Raw genomic sequence first — 21,460 nt, 5'->3', positions numbered from 1 at the left:
AAGTGTCCAGCATTTCGGAACTAGAGGTTGGTTCTGGACAGGGCCCATGTGTTTGTCAAATGAGTAGAGCGCAAACCATTGGCAGTGTGGTTTATGTTAGTCTAATCAATGAAATCATTAGCTTCATTTATTAAGCACAAAATGACTGAAAGCTATATGGGGGCAGTTGTACCGACTGTGAGGAACAGTGGGCTGAAGATGTCAAACTTGAGCATTTTCTTGATGTTGGTCACAAAGGGGTCGGAGGGGTTGTGGAGGGAGTCGATGTCGACACTGAATGAAGTACTGACGACCACATCCATACTGTATGGTCCAAAGAACCTGGAACACAACCACACAATCTCTGACCACCAGAACCACAACCACAAAATTAAAGGGGGAGTTCACTGAAATTACAAATTCACCTTATCGTCTCGGAGATAAATACTCACTCCTTTAGTTCAATGGGCTCATCGTTATCAGCCGTCTTCTTCAGATTGCTGACCAAGTTACCAGAGTGCTGCTTCATGATCCTGAGCATCTGAGTTGGGAAGGATACATGGAAAAATATCATGATTGATACGTGGATTAATATGTGCAAAACATATATTAATATCATGTTTGAAACAGGAATTATTTTAATGTTTATATAGCCTGAGAATATACATCCATACAAGATACATTATGTCAAAGAATAAGTGACTCCAAAGATGAACTATTATTCTATACTCTGTCATCTGACCACTGAACTTATCGAAGATAAGATCAAATATACTTTATTGTCCCGGATGAAAATTTGTCTTGGATTAATTAATTAAAGTTGCTGCTTCACACAACAACAAACAACAATGAATACACACTATACACATAGTACAAATCACACACACACTCTCACACACACACACACACACACACACACACACGCGTCAGAGTTGTTAGTCATTCATTTATTTGTGTTGTATAAAGGAATGAATGAAAGAAGGAGAGGAGAGATGGGACTGTACCTCTTTGATCCGCCCACTGGTGAAGGAGGGAGACAGGACACTGCGGATCCGTCTCCATGCATCATCCTCAGCGATAAACACGGCGTCATACAGAGGCCCGTTGAGATAGATATTCTAGAAAAATAATAATAATTATATACTGCAAGATTAACCTACTATTAATAATGCTATAATAACAATGATATTATCTATTTAAGGAGCCCTATTACCCTCCTGTTAGTGAAAAGGGAGTTGCATTCCTTGATGAGGATGGTTTTGATCATGGCTGTGTCCATGATACACAGGATGGGCTGACGGCCATCATAGATCCTACAGACCAGCAAAAACAAAGATAGCCTCAATTCTTCGTGGCATTGATTCCACAAGATGTTGGAAACATTCCTTTGAGATTCTGGTTCATGATGACATGATTGCATCACTCAATTCCTGCAGATTTTTCAGGTTCACTTTCAAGATGTGAATCTCCCGTTCTACCACATCCCAAAGGTGTTCTATTGGATTCAGATCCTGGGAAGGCCACTGAAGAACACTGAACTCATTGTCATGTTCATGAAACCAGTTTAAGACAACTTTTGCTTTGTGACATGGTGCATTATCATGCTGGAAGTAGCCATTAGAAGATGGGTCAATTGTGGCCATGAAGGGATGCACATGGTCAGCAACAATACTCAAATAGGCTGTGGCATTCAAGCGAATATACCGTAGATAGAGACAGACAGACCCATCACAGATCCTGCACTCTTAGAAAAAAAGTGCTACCTAGAACCAAAAAGGGTTCTTCTTCCACTCTCCCTTTGAAGAAACCTTTTGGGTTCCATGTACAACCCTTTTCCACAGAAGGTTATACAGTACCGTGCGAAAGTAATGGGACAGTGAAGCATTTTTTCTTCTTTTTGGAGTTGAAATGAGAACGTAGAGATTCTCATCTTTTATTTGATGTTATTTGTGTACATATTGGTTTATCATTCAGAAATTACAACATTTTTATGCATAATCCCCCTATTTCAGGCTACACTAAAGTGATGGGACAATTGGCTTGACAGGTGTGTTCGTCAGGTGTGTTCCATCACATAATTTGTGCAGTCTGCTATTGGTGTCTTGTCAACATGAGGACCAAAGAGATGTTATTGAAAGTCAGGGAAGCCATTATGATGCTGAAATATCAGAAAAAAATGAAACATAGCCAAAACCTTAAACCTACCAAAATCAACAGTTTGGAACTTCATTAAAAGGAAAGAAAGCACTGGTGAGCTAAGAAATCGCAAATGGCAAGGAAGACTTCCAGTGGATAACCAAAAAATGCTCAACATAATAAAAAAAAAATAAAAAAAAAAACTGCCCCATAGATTAGGAACACTCTCCAGGAGGTAGGCGTCAATGAGTCAGAGACTACCATCCGCAGAAGACTTCACCAGCAGAACTACAGAGGCTACACTGCAAGGTGCAAACCACTACTTAGCCACAAAAACAGGCTGGCCAGGTTACGGTTTGCTAAAAAGTACCTAAAAGAGCCTGCAGAGTTCTGGAAAAACATGTACCAGAGTGATGGCAAGTGTAAAGTGTGGAGAAAAAAAGGAACTGCCCAATATCCACAGCATCCCACATCATCTGTGAAATATGGGGGAGGGGGTGTTATGGCTTGGGCATGTATGGCTTCCACTGTAACTGGCTCACTTGTCTCCTCTGATGAGGATGAATTCAGAAGTGTTCAGAAACATCTTGTCAGTCCAAGTACAAGTTAATTGCTCCAAACTCATTGGACGGCATTTCACCATACAGCAGGACAATGACCCAAAACATACTGCCATAGCAACTAGGAAATTATTCAGGGCCAAAAAGTGAATCCTATAGAATCCTATAGAACATGCATTTAATTTGCTGAAGAGGAGGGCAAAACATCCTAAAAAAACAAACAACAATCGCTGCAATATAGGTCTGGCAGAGCATTACCAGAGAAGATACCCAGCGTCTGGTTGGGTCAATGGGTCACAGACTTTTGCACTTTTGCATACAAAGGATTGGGGACCAAATACTAAACATGAGTGCTTAATTTGGACATTTGCATTTGCACTTTATTTTTATAATTACATTTTTGCCCTTTCAATGACATGGAGGGAAGGCACAATCACTTCCGATTTGAATTCTGACATGTCGTGGCTCCTCTTTATTCATGCAGTTTGAGACGTGCTCAGAGGCAATATAGGAGACTCAACTAATGAGAATCCAGGATGTTGTCAAACATTGGCAACGCACAAGTTGTGTTTGGGACCATACTACAGAATACTTAAAAGCTTAAAACTTAAATCGCTCAATAACAGATTCAAATTATTAATGTGGAAGCATGAAATTGTTGCTTGGGCAGTGTACTTGCATCAAGACAGATCATTTGTCTTGGTGTATGAGACCATTTCGTCGGTTGGATCGTCTGTGTTTGTGAAAATCGCACGGTGTCCGCCTGGTTTAAGAGTGTATACTGTAGACACTGAGAGATATATATATCCATCATAGTTAACAATAACCAGGATCAGTTTAGCAGACTCACCCCCACAGTTTCCCATATTTCTGGAAGCTCTCTGTGTCAAAATTGGTGAAACCACCCTGGGAACAAAAAAACAAAACAAAAAAATAGCCAGTTCATAAATGCTTGTCATAAACCTGAACTGTGGCTTAGTCTATGATGGCCCTTTTCCACTACAGACCGGCTCCCACTCCTCTCTTTTCGTTTTCGTTCAAAAGCTTTATTGCCCGTTTTTCTGGGTAAAACAATTCATATTCAGCTCCCATGGCTTTCACCACAACAACACACATCATGGATGAGTCTACAATGTTATTGTTTATGGGCTTAATCTCTACAAACCTTCTTATATCCCATTATCGTCCCGAGGAAAGGGATGGGTTTAGGACCAGGAATGCCTAGTTTTTTTAATATTCCATATGGCCAGTATCCATACCTGGTCAGAACAAATATAAATCAACAATCTGACTTGAAACAAAAGCAAAACGATCAAGTCATAGGTATCATTGAAACTGTTAGATAACTGTAATTATCAATACTATCATTTGTATGTATTATCACAACTAACTAACTAACAAATAATATTTTTTATTAAAACTTCTTACACTACGATCAGAGAGATGAGTAAGGCAAGGAGAGTCCATGTCTCGGTGGAGAAGTACGGAAGGTAATCTTTACAGGTTCAATCGCTTCTTCTGAGTAACCCCGGACACGTCTGCTGAAGTGATTATTTTATCCCGTCATGACACCTGTGTTTCAGATCATGAAACACAGGCGAAAGAGTATGTGAGAGGTGAAGTTGAAGCCATGGCTAGTGAATGATTGAAAGGGGATCCCTGCGCAGAGGGCAACACTCAGTGATGTTATTGTCGGCCTTTATCTTAACATCCTGCTAATAGTTGCTGCCTGTTTGATCCCTATCGGGTTTTAATAGTTTGCAGACCCATTGATTCAAGAAGGACTATGGGGCAAATATTTTTGGGCAAATATTTTCTTTCGAGTAATACTGAATTTTACATATTTTAACTCCTCTAAAAATGTGTTATGTTCTTTACATGTATGCACTTGTTTTATATCATTGGCTCCTAAAAACAGTATTTCAAAATACTAGTTCAAAACACATCACATATTACAGTAATGAAGCAACTGATTAACATGAATACAGTGCTCTTCATAAGTATTGGAAAGAGGAAGCATTTTCTGTTCTTTTAGCTCTACACTTGGATTTGAAATCAAACAAATATTATGGGGTCAAAGTAGAGATTCTCAACTTTAATTCAATGGGTTTTTAAAAAAACATTTGTAAACATACTCCCACTATTTCAGGGCTTCAAAAGTATCATATAATGTCCAAATAAAGTACTAATGTTTCGTATTAGGTCAACAATCTGCCTGAAGTCTGCGACCCCACCAGGCACTATCCACTATCCACTATCCACTATCCACTATCCACTCATCTTTAGAAAATCATTGACATTTCCACATGGTATTGTGTCATAGACTAGCCTCCCTACAGCAATATTATCTTGACATTGGGATCCTTTGTCCAAACCATATTTCAGGGTGTATGTTTGGTTGCAGGGGCCCAGGCTGTGCTCTCTGACTGCTCCAACTGTAGTAGACCCTGCAGTGAGGAAGAGGTCAACATGCTGCAGTACCGTCAGCCAATCACACACAAGAACCAACAGATCGCCAAGACCTCCATTGCACCATGCACGCACGCACACACACACACACACACACACACACACATACACACACACACACACACACACACACACAAACACTGTCTCAACAGCCCCTTCCTTCACTCTCACTCTCTCTCTCTGTAGGTGGGTCAGGCTGCGTATTCAGCCTCTAAGGGGGGTATTGTTGGGATGACTCTACCCATCGCCCGAGACCTGGCACCCATGGACATCCGTGTGGTCACCATCGCACCCAGTCAGTAAACACACACACATACATATGCACTCTTTCACACACTCCTCCCCCCCCCCTTCCTCTCCATATCAGACAACCTCTCTCTCCCTCTCCTTAGGTCTGTTCTCCACTCCTCTCCTGGCGGGTTAACCTGAGAAGGTGCGTTCATTCCTGGCCCGCCAAGTGCTCTTCCCCTCGCGCCTGGGAGACCCTGCAGAGTTTGCCCACCTGGTGACATCACTGGTTGAGAACCCCATGGAGAGGTCAACAAACTGGATGGAGCTATCCGCATGCAGCCCTGAGAGAGAGTGAGTGTGTGTGTGTGTGTGTGTGTGTGTGTGTGTGTGTGTCTGTGTGTGATCCAAGGTATACCACTGTGACAGCTCCGATGTGTGTGTGCATGTGAGGTGTGTGTTCATGTCTGGTACTCCAAGCTCTGCTGTACTGTACGCTCCATGCAGTTTTGTTTTGTTTTGTAAACTGATCCAGTAATAAACTTCTAATGAGTCTGAGTCTCTCCTCCTCTGTGTCTGTGTAAAGTGAGGTCAGTAGGAGCTAATAGGACAAATGAAACAAGAATGAGCCTTATGAGGCAAGTGTACCTTCATTTGTCCTATTAGAAGTGAATAGAACGCCTGGACACAGGAAATGCTAAATGCTAAAGCTCTCATAACATCACACCTGCACCAGTGTGTAGCTTTATGTACATGTCATCCACAACATTTGAGTGAAGGGAAAGGGAAGCACACATTTCTTTTGGAATGGAAAGGAGTCGAGGTACAGTATCTTCGTATACACATGTTTGCTCCAGTTTTGTACCCATTGACTGTGACCCTGTTTGTGTAAGAGGCTAGGGCTGACCCATTCTGATTCAAGATGTTTGTGTAAAAAAGGTATTTATTGCATAAATTGTCCACTAAAAAGCAGATGATGGTACAAGTGTAAGGGACCAAGTGCTCCAACCTCAGTCTAGCCTGAAGATCATTCCATATCTAAGGAGCACAGCAGCTAAAAAGTTCTTCTCAATTCTGTAATCACTTGTAGGACATTAAATAGTAACAAGCTGCAAGTTTGATCGCCACTAAGTCGCCATAAAAGCAATGATGTGAGGTAAAATGGGAGTTTTAAAAGAACTGCTTTATATACAGATGAAATCCAATGATAAGCCCTTCTCAATGTCAAAGAATCCCAACCCACAGACTGATACAAAAGACAATGGTGGGTACAGAAAACATGCCTAGAAATGAACTGCAGAGCAGAGTGATAAATCGGGTCTAGTGGTTTAAGAATTGAGGCTGTCGTGTGATTTTAAATTGTGTCACCATAATCACGAACAGGGAGGAGCGTTGCCAAGACAATCTTCCTCCTATTATCAAAGGTGAAGCAAGACATTTCTTTACAAAACAAGTACAAGTCTAACTCGCAAACTCTTGATCACTTTTTCAACATGTATTTTAAAAGTGTATCATCTATCTAAATGCCCAGGTACTTATAATGGGGAACTTGTTCAGTTTGGGTTCTTTTCAGGGTACAAATATGTTGATCATTGTAATCAATATTATGGGATATAGAGAAAAACATAACAGACCTCATGCATACCTCTTCAAATTAAGGTTTACCCAGATTGTTTCTAATCTAACCCATGTGCATACATGTGCCATGTTTTTTCTTCCTCAACTTGTAAATGTAAAAAACACAAACACCACCACTTTGTCTTTTTGTGGTGTTAGGAATACAGACCTCACAGATAAAAATGTTTTGATAAAGGTCATAAACCGAAACGTCGACACAATAAATAAGCAGAGGTAACAATCGTGTGTGCAGGAGTATTCATTTTTTACATACCTTTTCTTCCTAAACTCATCATCACTCAACATAGTTTACAGCTATGCAACTTGTAAAATACAGCATTTCAAACATGACACACAGTTTGCCTTTGAATATGACTTTAATGAAAGAGAATTGAAACGGCAAGTGTAGTTATAGTGGTAGTATGCAGGGTAGTTATTGTGGTAGTAAGTTTGGGATAGTTGTGGATTTCCAGAATTGTCTCTGTGTTGAAATATCTGTAAGAGAAAAATTGTCTTATCATTTGTATAGATAAAATCTAAATTATTTTGAGGTGATTTGAGAAGCCAAAAGGATCATGCTTAGAATGCACTGTAAGCAGATAATGGAGGGCATACCTGTATTTTGTTTCCCTTTATGGAAAGCCCTCTCCATGCTCTCTCTGGCAAACTCCAGGTTCGCCGCCATTACTCTTTTCTTTTCAGTCTTCTCCTTCTCTCTCTCCATTTCTGTCTTCATCCTCTTCACGACATCTTCTGTAATCTTTGTCATCAACTCTTTCACTTCCCTCTCCCTCCTTTCCACCATATTATTTATCATCCCATCCATCTCTTCTCTCATGCATTTAACGTCATCTTCTTTCTCCTTCAGGATTTTCTCCATCTCTTTCTCGACCACTTCTACTCTCTTCATTGCCTCCAACTCATTTTTCACCCATTCAATATCCTTTTCTTTCTCCTTTTCATTCCTGTTTCTCTGTCTCTCCTCCTCTGCCCATTTCATCACCTCCATCCTCTCTTTCACTTGTTTCATCTCCATTTCTTTCTCCTCCAGGATTCTCTCCATCTCTTTTTCGGCCTCCTCTACTCTCTTCATCGCCTCCAACTCCTTTCTCATCCATTCAAAATCCTTTTCTTTCTCCTTTTCACTCCTGTCTCTCTCTCTCTCCTCCTCTGCCCATTTCATCACCTCCATCCTCTCTTTCACTTGTTTCACCTCCATTTCTTTCTCCTCCAGGATTCTCTCCATCTCTTCTACTGTCTTCATACCCGCCTCCATCTCCTTTCTCATCCATTCAATATCGTTTTCTTTCTCCTTCTCAATCTTCTCCTTCTCCCTCTCCATCTCTGTCTTCATCCACTTCACGATATCTTCTGTAATCTTTCTCATCTCCTCTTTCACTTCACTCTCCCTCCTTTCCAACATATTCTTTATCACATCCATCTCTTCTCTCACGTGTTTAACGTCACATTCTTTCTCCTCCAGGATTCTCTCCATCTCTCTCTCCATATCTTCGACTCTCTTCATCGCCTCCAACTCCTTTCTCATCCATTCAAAATCCTTTTCTTTCTCCTTCTCACTCCTGTTTCTCTCTCTCTCCTCCTCTGCCCATTTCATCACCTCCATCCTCTCTTTCACTTGTTTCACCTCCCTTTCTTTCTCCTCCAGGATTCTCTCCATCTCTCTCTCCATCTCTTCTTCTCTCTTCATACCCGCCTCCATCTCCTTTCTCATCCATTCAATAACCTTTTCTTTCTCCTTTTCAATCTTCTCCCTCTCTCTCTCCATCTCTGTCTTCATCCTCATCTCCTCTTTCACTTCCCTCTCCCTCCTTTCCACCATATTCTTTATCATCACATCCATCTCTTCTCTCACACGTTTAACGTCGCATTCTTTCTCCTCCAGGATTTTCTCCTTCTCTCTCTCCACCTCCTCTACTCTCTTCATCGCCTCCAACTCCTTTCTCATCCATTCAATATCCTTTTCTTTCTTCTTCTCATTCCTGTCTTTTTCTCTCTCCTCCTCTGCCCATTTCATCACCTCCATCCTCTCTTTCACTTGTTTCACCTCCATTTCTTTCTCGTCTAGGATTCTCTCCATCTCTCTGTCGACCTCTTCTACCCTTCTCTTCATCACCTCCATTGTTTCGGTCTCCTTCTCACTCATCTTTAATCTCTCTTCGCTCTTCTTTACCTCCTTCTCTCTCTCCTGCACCACCCTCTCTCTCTCCTCCACCTCCTTCTCTCTCCTCTTCATCTCATTTCTTGTTTTTTCCATCTCCCTCTGGAAAGTCTCCTCCATCTCCTTTGTCACTTTCTCCACCTCCTCCACCTCTTTCGCCTTTATTTCCAACTGGACAATCCTCTCCTCCAAATCCTTTTTGTTATTTTCCTGCGTCTTTTGAATGCGACTGAGTATTGCATTGCATTCATTCACTTTCTCAGTGTCTCTATCCAACACTTTCCTCTTCCTCTCCATATTATCTTTAAGATGGTTGACTATCTTCCTCTTCCTCTCCACCATTTCTCTGTCCTTGTCCACCATTTCTCTGTCCTTGTCCACCCTCTCTCTCTCCTCCTTCAGCCTCTCCTTCTCTGCATCGGTGTGCTCCTTCACCTTATGCAGAAGGTTTTGGGCTCCCTCCACCTCTTCCGCTCTCTCCTCCATCTCCCTCCTCCAACCCTCCTTCTCTTCCTTTCTTTCTTTAGCCATTCTGGCCCTCTCTCTCGTGTGCCTGGCCCGTCTTGATGTCCTCTGTGGGAGTGGGGTGTAGGCTGCGAAAGCTGCCGGTCCTGCTGCCTCCATCATCAGGGCAGCCTGATCCTCTTTACACTCCTGTGGACATACAGTGAACACACTACAGGTGCAGTCTCGAGAATGTCTTCCTGACGCCTTTACGCATACAGCTTTGTGATGCTTAGACAGTAATGACATAATTCATGTTTACATTTCTTTAATTTTCGACGCATTGTCGTTATTCGTGACGCATCAATGACCAATTGATTATCTGGCAATGCAATGAAAAAAGCGTGTGGAAAACAGTCGTTAATGATGTAGTGGAATTTAAATCATGGTATTTTGAAATAACATACCGTTAACCAGAGCTGTTGATTCATTCAGAGACTTTATTCACAGAGAACAAAGCAGGGTCAGGTTTGCAAAGTTGAACACACTTTTCACTTCCGTTACCTGTCTTTTTATAGACTTCACATAGGTCAACACCCTTCATTCAACAAACGTCTACTTCCTGTTTACATACACCAATAATATTCAAGAACTACATTTCGTCATGCCGGGGCTACGCCCCCTTTGGCTTGGCGCCGATCAGTCTACTGTAGAGATCAATTGACCTAGGCTGTTTTCTAAAGCCCTTTTGTCTTGGCTGTTTACAACTGTGTTTATCACCCATCCATCCTGTCCCCAGATCACCTGATGATGTTTACACAGCTGTATACCACTCTACTTCAAAACATCCATACCCCCTAGTCAGCCCCCACCTAAGTGATCTCACCCCTCTGAGATGTTCCAGGACCATCTGGTGTCCTTGTGACCTTTTCCCCTAGGTGTGGGATTACTAAGGCTAGTATTTGTCTTTAAATTTACTATAATGACAGATTTGAGAAGCACATTTCTTCAATGGTGGCCGCATGGCATTCCTGTGCAGGTGACAATGGTCATTTTTCAAAACGACAAGGATATTTAAACACCTGATTATTTGTTTGGTATGCTCTATGGCCTCGGCTACAGACCTCATCGAAGTGACACTTAGATATCTTAGGGTATTCCTGTCATGGTAAATGATTCTTGTTGAAAAATAAAATGAGTCACAACGTATGCAACAGAACAGTTCGAAATCTCTTTACATTTGCATCGTCATGAACATGAGTTATATCAGGCTAGCTAATTTTTTCTTTGTTCATTTTAAGTGTAGAAACAATATTTCGTTTGTGACCATTTTTTTCTGCCGTTTTGACAAGTCTCATGACTAAAGAACACAAGGCTGTCTGCTGAAGGACGCTTGACTGTAGATTTTTGCTTCGTGTCAAAAGCACTCCCTGACGCACACTTTTTCAAAGCAGGTGAATTCATCAGATCTGTTTGAAACATTGCATTTCATCCAGTCAATACGACTGCTTAGATACTCGCAGCACAGTTGCCCCCTATAAATTGCCCATGAGCGCGGAGCTTGTCTTTGTCAATGTAACAACTTTGCTCCATCAAGGGGAGCCGCCGGTTCGACGCCCCTGTAAGCACATGTGTCTCCAATTTGTAGCCCTATGGAAAATTAGGCCTAACTATTAAAAGTTCTTTGATTAATAAATAGTATAAATAGAATAAGTTCATTAATAGAATACATAGGACTTAAAAAGGGTAAAACTATTACTATGTTTGATATTGAATAGAGTTTCATGGGTTAAGTTCATGTATTGAATTATTTACCTGATGTAAAATGTATTTTGTTTTCTTAAATACTGTGTTCACAATGCTGGCAATATTGTAAAGGAATTTATTTTTGATTTCTGTGAGAAAAGATTCAAATGTAAAGTTTGTGCATTTTGTTTATTTTCATGAGCCAATGAAAAAGTGAGATGAAGGTCAGGTGTCAGGTGGATGAGAAGGAGAAGTTAGATTCGGGATGGCAACGAAGAGAACGCATGGAATATGCTGCTGTGCTGAGTAAGGTTAATATTGTGGAAATAGGTAGCCCACTTATTTCTGTGTTTAGAACAAGGTAATAATGCGAGTGCACAACCCGTGCATCTTATAAGTTATTACGTTCGGCGTATGACCTGTTTTGGAACAATTTCTCTGCAGAGGAGTAACCGTTCCGACGGTCAACCACCTGGCTTAGCCTAGCCTACAGTGAGAGAGCTATTTTTTCTCCGGAGGCTTATGGGCTGTGTGTTCGACCAACACGGGAGTTCAAAACGTCGATAGCAACCGGGAGAGACAGTGGCACAAAAGATTCCTGCCGTTCGAGAAAACTGCACCGGTTGCCGAGAGAGGAGCTTCGCGCGGCTGCCTGCTTAAGGAACTGGGAGTTTGGTTTTTGTCGTCTAGCTCGTGAGAGTGAAGGAGCCGCCATTTTAGGTGAGCTACTACGCACTCAAGCTACACGCGCCAGGCCTGCAACGCACTGGACTTTGGTATAGTTATCATAGTTATCATTGCCGGCTTTAGAATAGGTTTTATTTCTTTTAATTGAGGTTTACAGTGTTTACCATTTACATTTTGATATTTGTATGTGCATGTTAAGAGTTATTGTATTTCATTTCATGTACTCTATTTTGGGGATTTAATATAAATGAAAGAGGACTGATTTGAATAAAATAACAAAAGACAAGTAATTGGTGGGACTGTGTTAATATATAATAGACAAAGTAAACATACAATAATAGGTAGAGATACCATTTTATTTAAAGAATTCAGGTTAGCCACCCCTATTAATTGCTCAGACCAGCAAAGGGGCGCTACACTTATATATACAGTGCCCTCCATAAGTATTGGAGAGAGGAAGCATTTGTCTTCTTTTAGTATTCTATACTCCAACAGTTTGGATTTGAAACATTAATTCAATGTTTAATTTTTTAAGATTGGTTTGACCATTTAGAAATGACAACCCTTTTATGCATAGTCCCCCTATTTCAGGGCACCAAAAGTATTAATTGGCTTGACAGGTGTTTCTGGTTAGTCAGGTGTGTTCCGTCACATAATTTGTGCAGGCATAAGAGAGCTGTCAATGTCTAGTCTTGATTCTCGGCTTGCATTTGTCTTTGAAGTCTGCTATTGCTGTCTGTCAACATGAGGACCAAAGAGACGTCAATGAAAAAATCTGTAAACATAGCCAAAACCTTAGACTTACCATAATCAACAGTTTGTAACTTCATTAACAAAGAATGAAAGCACTGGTGAGCTCAGCAATTGCAAGATTTTCAGCATACCACCTAATCTGTGAGCCATGGTGCTATGGTTTGGGCATGTATAGCTGCCACAAGAACTGGCTAACTTGTCTTAATTGATGGTGTTACAGCAGCAGCAGAATGTATTCTGAAGTGTAAAGAAACATATTGTCTGCTCGAGTACAAACAAATGGCTCTAAAATTCATTGGATGGCACTTCATCATACAGTAAGACAATGACCCCAAACATACTGCCATAGCAAATAGGGAGGTCTTCAGGGCCAAAAAGCGGAAAGTTCTTGACTGGCCAAGTAAATCTTCAGATTTAAATCCAATTGAATATTTATTGGACATTATATGATTTTTCCAATACTTTTGAAGCCCTGAAATAGGGGGACTATGTTTAAATTGAATTAAACCTGAGAATCTCTACTTTGACCGTAGTAGTAGTAATTGTTTGATTTAAAATCCAAACTGTTGTATAAAAACTGGAATATAGAGCTAAAAGAAGACAAAATGCTTCCTCCTTCCAATACTTATGGAGGGCATTGTATATACTTATTTAAATGAAGCCCACATATTTGGGTAGGTTGGGAGCCAGTTTGAAGTCATGATAAACGGGAGAATGAGAGGCGCATAGTTTGTCTGTCTGCCTATACTGTTCGAATCACGCCTAGTACTCAGTGCCATGGGGAAAATGTGCTTACAGAAAAGTTTTGTTTCCAAAATAAGATTTTCTCTCCTGTCCCATCCCGTCTCTTGCTATCGAGGGATTGTTGCCTCTTGAAGGCCATGTTGTTGTGTTTATTTGATTCATTTGGAGCCCAGGGATAGTATTCAAGCATCAATCAATGTATATTATTTTTGTAAACCGAAGGAGCTATTGGTCATCTGTCCTACAGAGTCTGGCGTCCAGTTAACCCACATTACGTGCCCTATAAAGCTTTGATGATTTACATGACTGATTCTTTGATTTGTGTGGATGTAGTGATTTAACCTTGCTTTAATAGCATTATTTGAAATCAGCCCACAGTTTTGGGTAATATGGTAGTCATGATGAGAGCACTGTTTGTGTGAGGGACATTGCTATATTCGTAGCCCATGGCTCAGCCTGTTTAATTCAGTATCAACCTTGCTTTATTTTAACATTAGGTCTACTTGAGAGGAATCCCATTGAGCCTAAGCATTTCAGGGTTAGTTTGGAGTTGAGGTGATAGCTCGACCTCATCTGCACTCATCTGTCTTGTTCCTGGTGGTCATGGGACAGATCAAAAGTAGTCAGTAGTTTAGTCAGCACTTAAGAATCATTGGAATACCACATTTTGTATTTTAAAGAGCAAATAAAAGCTTACATATTGAATATAACTTATCGACAGATATAATTGGTGTAACTGTACAGTACAAATAACACAGTAAAATGTGAAGCACCAATACTTGATAACAAGTAAAGCAGAACACAAATCTGAAGCAATAATGACATGTGCAAGAAGGTTTGTACAATTTGCTAGTGTAAAAAAAAGTGAAAAAAATTAAAGTGGACACAAAATCGCTTCTTTCATTGGCTATGCGCCTTTACGCAAATGTGTCTGTCCACAGACAAATCCAGCAGCTCTTATACTCCACCATGCAAACCACATTCAAAACAAATATTGATGTTTTCTGCTTGGTTATAACAAGCAATTGAGTTATATGCAAAAGTGTTCCAAATGTCTGTAATCGTGACAAATTTGTCCATCTCCACGCGCATGGATCTCGTGCCCTTTTCTGTAGCCCATATACTGTACACACACAGGTGGGGAACAATAAGGTCTAATAGGCTGAAATGGGTAAACTGTTCATAACAGTGCCATTTAGCTGACGCTTTTATCCAAAAGCGACTTACATTGCAGTGAGTGCATACATTTCAGTATATATGGTCCCAGCAGGAATCAAACCCACAACCTAAGCATTGTTAGCACCATGCTCTACCAACTGAGCCACAGAGGACCACATTTTGGGTGGGCCATTTTGGCCATTGTAAGGACCATTTTGAAATTGTAACAACGGTATTATGTTAAAAACAGGGTAAGTCAGGGAAGGAGTGGGACATGGGTTTCACAATGACTTATTTTATTATACAGTGGGCCAGTGGTTAATCGGTTCACGCCACTATCCCAGCGGTGGTCTACCTCAATGCCGCTGCTGGAGGAGACACAAGGTTTGAAGTGCTGCCGAAAGCCACCACAAGGTGGTGACAAGAGCTTTGAAGGATGTTTTTTAGCAGCTCATGAATTACAGAGTCGAAATGGTTAAAATATCAGGTTATTTTAATGAGGACCAAGCAATGGGACAAACTCCTATCCACTCTCATAACATTGTCACACATTCTCTTTCAGCACAGACAAGTTTTAGCGCAATCTGACATGAATAAGCCTGAGTCGACTTTAACCCATTTGTGCCAAATGCCGCGCGACATCTACCGCATTTGAATCTACCGCCATTTTTGATTTGTCGTAATTTTCATGAGTGCAGCATATAATGCACTGTCATTGGTTCAAATACACATGAGGTGGGTCTTGTTGATTTTTTAAAACCACGTGAGCGTGTATTTGAACCAATGACAGTGCATTATATGCTGCACTCATGAAAATTACGACAAATCAAAAATGCTGCGCTACGCAGAAACTGGCGGTAAATTCAAATGTGCGCAACGCAGCATCCGGCGGTAGATGCAATGCTGCGTAGCGCAGCATCCGGCACAAATGGGTTAATAATGAAGTTAGGGATTTTCATGCCAGACAGGAGTAAAGATTTTGGGTTTCAGTGGGATTGAGACTGGATAGAAAAACTGTTGTTGAAACAGTTGTTATCATTAAAAACATCATAATACTATGTGAATTTTCAGCAAGGGCAGCCTTCTCTCGTCCACTCAATGTAATAATAACAATAACAATAATAATAATAATAATAATAATAATGCAATTATTTTGTATAGCGCTTTTCATAATACTCAAAGATACTACATTTGAAACATTTATCATAACTGGCATCATGATTTAATATTTGGCGGATATTAAATAAAAATGTACCAGCCATTGATAACTGACAAATCCACTATTGACAGTTGAAGTTAATTTTTTATACTTTTTGACTAGTCGTCTGTCAAACAGCAGAGAGATGCACCACCGCTAGCTGCCTAAACCAGCTAACAGTAAGGGACTGCAGTAGGCCTACCTAACATTACATGGAAAGAAACTTGCGAGCTGGCCAAGCGGATGGCTCTCTCAACTAGCAGACATTACTTTGTTGCGAACGTATGGCGACTGTATGAATTTTCCAACAGACAAATTCGCTCACCTTCCCCCACTCCACCTTCCCCCCCTATTTTGTAATCCACTGCCCATCACCGAAATTTTAAAAGACAGTTTGTTCTGTCAGTATAAATTACAGAACCCCCATCATCCTGATTGCCCCACTTATGGCAGCAGAGATGTTTGTCATGCTTCTGTGATCTGTCTAATGTTAGCCCACGTTTGTTGCCATATTACGATGCAGTTGTCATAGAGAACACAAGTCTTTCTGTCTTAGCTCACTCCTTAATATACCGATAGCAACTTGCGCTTTGATATCACACTGGTTAGACTACTCCTAAAACCCATGCTTCCAAGCTGGGTAACCTAAAAATAATTTGAAATCCATAAATGAACACAACCATTTTATTATTTCCTTGATGTAAAATGGAATTGATTACCTGTTTTCTAAAATATGCATAATTTTGCCTACAGTAAAATCAATGTTTGCATGTCAATCTTCTATGAACTAACAGAATTTGTTAAATGAAGAACATTACTGTACTCAGCATTCAAATTGTGTCTCTCAAAGACTGTCTAGTGGCTAGGTAAATTGTCACACATTTGTTTTGTTTGGGAAACGATTTGAGCTTGTTGTAAACGGAGCTCAAGGAAGCACACATAGTTTGTAGCCAATTATGATACATGATATGATGGACAGGGTCGAAAAAGAACAGCCAAATACAGACAGTAGGCAACTACAAATGACTTGTTGGATATGGGCAGTAAAACAGTGAATGTAATTTGTTAACAGATTAACAGTTGTGAGTTTTATATATAAGGCTATAGCCTACAGAATAATATGAATAAAAGCATGTCAACATGACAGCTTAATGTCCCTCACCTGCCTGTTCGACATTATCCCTTGACTTCTCAGATTTATTCTCATCATTGTAAATGGCATGTAAACATTTTTGATTGATTCATAAAAGCTCTCATTTCAATCATGTGAAATATGTTCAACGTGAACTTGCAGTGCCAGAGTGGAAAATTAATGTCACAAACTGCGCTCTTTGCTTTGTGAGCGTGCTGTGTCCATATAGCCTATAGAAATCCATGGAATCAACTGAGAAACATTATATCGCTATGAGTTAATTAATATGCAATTTCGCAGACACACTGCCACATATATTTCATGTCTTCACATTTGATGAAGAGTTGATTGATTTATTCAAAATTAAGGTTTATCCAAGGACATAATTTCTCCGACCAGACAATAATATGCCCTTTTCCAAATTGAAACAACAACTCAAAAGCTACTCTTCACATAATTCATCAGGCGGCAATGTTTGTAAACACAGAAAGGCCTCGAAAACACACTGTAAGCATATCCATTCAAATTCCTCCTCAACGATGCCTCCTGGTGGATGTTTTGCCAAGGTTAATTACCTGAAATAAAACATGGTAAATAGTCGTCGCGTGAAGCTTTTAAACTCTGACATACTACCCCGTGGACCTCTGACGACTCGTGTTAATGACATATCCATGTTACAGGACAGCACACAATGATATTATCTTATCATAAAAATGTTAAAGGTACAAGATTGTAAAAAAATAGCACTATACAAACTACTATATATATACTAGTATATTCCAAGACAAAACACCAGTGCAAAGAAGTCATCACTGAAGCTAATGTGATACTTTTTATAATGTGAAAAAATATGATTTAGGTCTGCAATATCAATACAATATAGTATAAATATTACAAATTAAGAGGGGTTCACATAAGCAGTATGCAGGTACGCATGCATGGTCAAAATCTGAAAAGCATACTAGAAACATTGTGCACCTAAACTCCTAAAGAAGAATTGTTTTGCCATTTGTTCTGAAGATAAACTACATTGGGCAAGCACATCCAGAGACAGGAGCGACAGCTGTAGACCTAGGATAGTTTACAATCTCAGCAAACTCTAAGTAGAAGAGTAGTAATATTATTATAGGACCAATACGTTTGACTTCTATAAGTCCCCTCGTCATTGAAACACAAACTGTAGTATAATACAAGGCACAAAAAGCAGAGCTTGCACTGACTGTTGAACTTTGGTTCTATGGAAAATAGAATCGAAGCTTTTAATGGTGAAGCAACACTATTGTCAGTATATGAACTGTTAATGTGTCTGCCATATGTGTGGTTTTAATGTATTATTTAATTTACAATAAATTAATTTAATTTATTGTGCAAACACAATTCTGACTTTTGGGATAGATACACAAATGCATTCTACAGTGCAATGTCTAGGAAATTGTGGCATGGCTATTGATAATATGTAATAGTAACTAGAGTCATTTGATCACCTGACGACCACAGTACAATGAAAAAATGGTAAACTAATGCTCTCTGTACTTTTAAAATATATTTATTTAAATGATAATGCATTATATGTGTGTGTCTCATAGAAAGTGTTAGGGGTATCTATAGGATGTGTGTGTGTGTTGTAAACCCTGGCACACAACCACAGCTCTGATGAATATGTCTTTGAGGTCCTATGTTTGGCAGTCAGCATACCCCTCAATAGACCCTAAACAATGGCATCAGAAGGTGCCAAATGGCCAGCACAGGCCTTACATTGGGACCAGCACACATTTCAAACACACCCACCCTCCTGATGACAGGAGAAAGGCATGAAGAGTTTTTGCTCAATTTTAACAACAGAGCAGTAACCAGCTCTGCACAACTGAAGACGAAGGCAGCTTGCTCTCTACCAGGGAGAGGCCCAACCATGAAGCAAGCCCACTAATAATAATAATAATAAGTATGAGCAATAACAATAGTTTGACTTGCTGAAGCAAGCCCATTAATTCTGATCTACCATGCAACAACGGAACACTGCAACCCATTAAACATTGTTATTGGAACAACAAGAAGAGGCCACATTTTATAGGGATTCCATGAGAAAATCAATGGTTTGAGATCATTGTGTAACACATAAATTGTGATTGTAATGTGATGATATGTAGGTAATTGTCCATGTGTGAGGAGTCCTCCTCATCCTGCTGCTTCCCCTACTCATTGTTTTCCTTATTCTTCTCTTTTAGTTAATTGTCCTCACCTGTGTCTTGTTATTCTGCAAGCTTATAAGCCTGGTTTTTTGCTTCACCTGTCGATCAGTCGTGAACTAATGTTCCATGGATGTACCTGTACCTGTACCTGTACCTGTACCTGTACCTGTACCTGTACCTGTACCTGTACCTGTACCTGTACCTGTACCTGTGTCCGTCCGTCCTGTGACGGTTTAAAGTAAAGCTACATTTGAGTTTGGTAACTCTTGAGTCCTGTCTCTCTACACTTGGGTCCACCTTAAGCCATCTGTTACACCATGGACAGGATAGAGTGTGGTGAATGACTGTTTGTATTATTTCTATGTTTTACTATAATGTTTTACCTTATTGTTCTAGCCTGACAAAGAAATGAATGAAGATTAGGCATGAGATCTATTAGCTTAGGGGACAGTTAGTGTAGCCAGGGGCAACTATGTGACTAACCAAGCTATTAGTCAACTTGCTTTGGTGGCCTGCATGGCCAATTCCTCTCTCAATGTCATGCTCCAAGAAAACTGAACAGTGTAAATGTTTATATCCCTACGACCAATAACATAGAATAAGAGTGTGTTATGGTTTGGAAATGTTAGCCCTTATTCAGTGGGAATAATTATACGTGCACATGCAGCTAGAATGAAAGATTGAGTGTGTTGTCATTTGAAATGATCACGCATGTGACAACTGCTTACTCTGGTCCATGATCGAATTAAACTTCTATCAAATGTGCACTGGGAACCGCAAACTCATTCAAACCTGCACTATGGAAAGAAACATTTTCCACTCTGCAAACTGCCAAGACCAAATGAACATGTGGTTTTGGATGGACAGGATTTCTTTGCACTGTGGGTTTCCTACAGTGCTGGTTTCATTGAACAGCGTTTGACTGCTGGTGTTCCAGCCTTAGATAGCATACATGTGATCAATTAGCATTACGTAACATACAATAGAAGCGCTTTATGATTTAGAAATAATAGTATATGGTCCTGGAATGCTGTGTACTGCCCATGATTACACAACACAATTACACTCACACACACTATAAAAATATGTATGGAGCGATTTCGCAACATTAGAGGTTTTTAATGGGGAATAACTTTTAGCCAGACCTGGCAACCCTGCTGTGCGGTAAGCCACAGGCTAAAAGGCTGGAAATTAAATCAACACAAGACGTACAGCAAAGTGAGTCTATAAATGCAGATTTGTATGTGATTGTCTCACCGAAGAAAATCCCATTCATAGTGTATTCATTATTAAAAGGCCAAAAATAAAATCACATCTAAAAATTATCATTTGCCTGTACTTTGTGCACACCTCAAATTAGTTTTTTCTTTTTTTTACTACTTTATAGAGGAGGCTTTTCATTTTGTCGTTCATTTGTAATTGTGTGTGTGCAAATCAATAAATAAAATAAAATCACACCTTGTAAGACACTTACTACACTAGTAACTTTACTCATGACTCAAAAAGTACATCCAACTTCTGAGCATAGAGAAGAGAATATTATACTGATAACTTTAAATACAAACAAAACAAAAGTATGAAAAAAATTAAATTCAAATATTTAATTTAATACACAACACTTAATAATCAACCCAATTAACACGTCTAGACTATTCAGAGACTAAATAACCAAAACTATATTCATGCACTGGCATATCCAGATTATTACAGTTCCCACAACAAACCACATGTCCAACAGACAATTCAACACTTCAGACATTTTACTGGTCAAACACCTCCTTAGAGTAGGGGATCAAATTGAAAACAAATAGTCTCCACGCAACTGTTAGGGCTTTGAATCTAAATACATACTCTTCATTGGCACAAAGAAGGAAATTTGACATATTAATGAGTTAACTCACCCACGAAAAGACTATCCAGGGGCTGACACACTGAGAGAACTTGCCACTGAGCCTTTCAACATTCTGACAGTGAAAGATTATGGAATGTAAACTCCCCCCTGATAAATGATTAACATGCACTGAGAAAATGGTTTTGAGCAAACGCATACGTACAAATACTTTAAAGTGTTGAAACTTTATATTTTAAACTTATAAACTTTCTTTTTATTTTATTATAAACTTTCATAAGAGTATGAAAGTTTCAACACATGATAGTATGTTATGGAAGATTTTGCAACTGAGAATGCTCTTCAGCCAAAAGGGTCATGCCTTTGGCCTGGAGGGCTAACCACATAATTGA

General features: G+C 39.8%; 1 pseudogene across 1 annotated transcript in view; it reads right to left on the bottom strand.

Annotated features, from left to right (window-relative positions):
• The window catches only part of LOC310819163 (cytochrome P450 3A27-like), a 48,360-nt pseudogene extending 28,403 nt beyond the window's left edge, over window positions 1–19,957 (bottom strand). The window contains exon 1 of the transcript in view: window positions 19,948–19,957. The product of the transcript in view is annotated as a cytochrome P450 3A27-like (transcript). The remainder of the gene's footprint in view (window positions 1–19,947) is intronic.
• Window positions 19,958–21,460: the final 1,503 nt, after the last annotated feature.

This window comes from Argentina silus (genome assembly GCF_951799395.1).
Source record: "Argentina silus genome assembly, chromosome: 18".
Lineage (NCBI taxonomy): Eukaryota > Metazoa > Chordata > Actinopteri > Argentiniformes > Argentinidae > Argentina > Argentina silus.
This window is presented reverse-complemented; position numbering and strand designations above follow the sequence as displayed.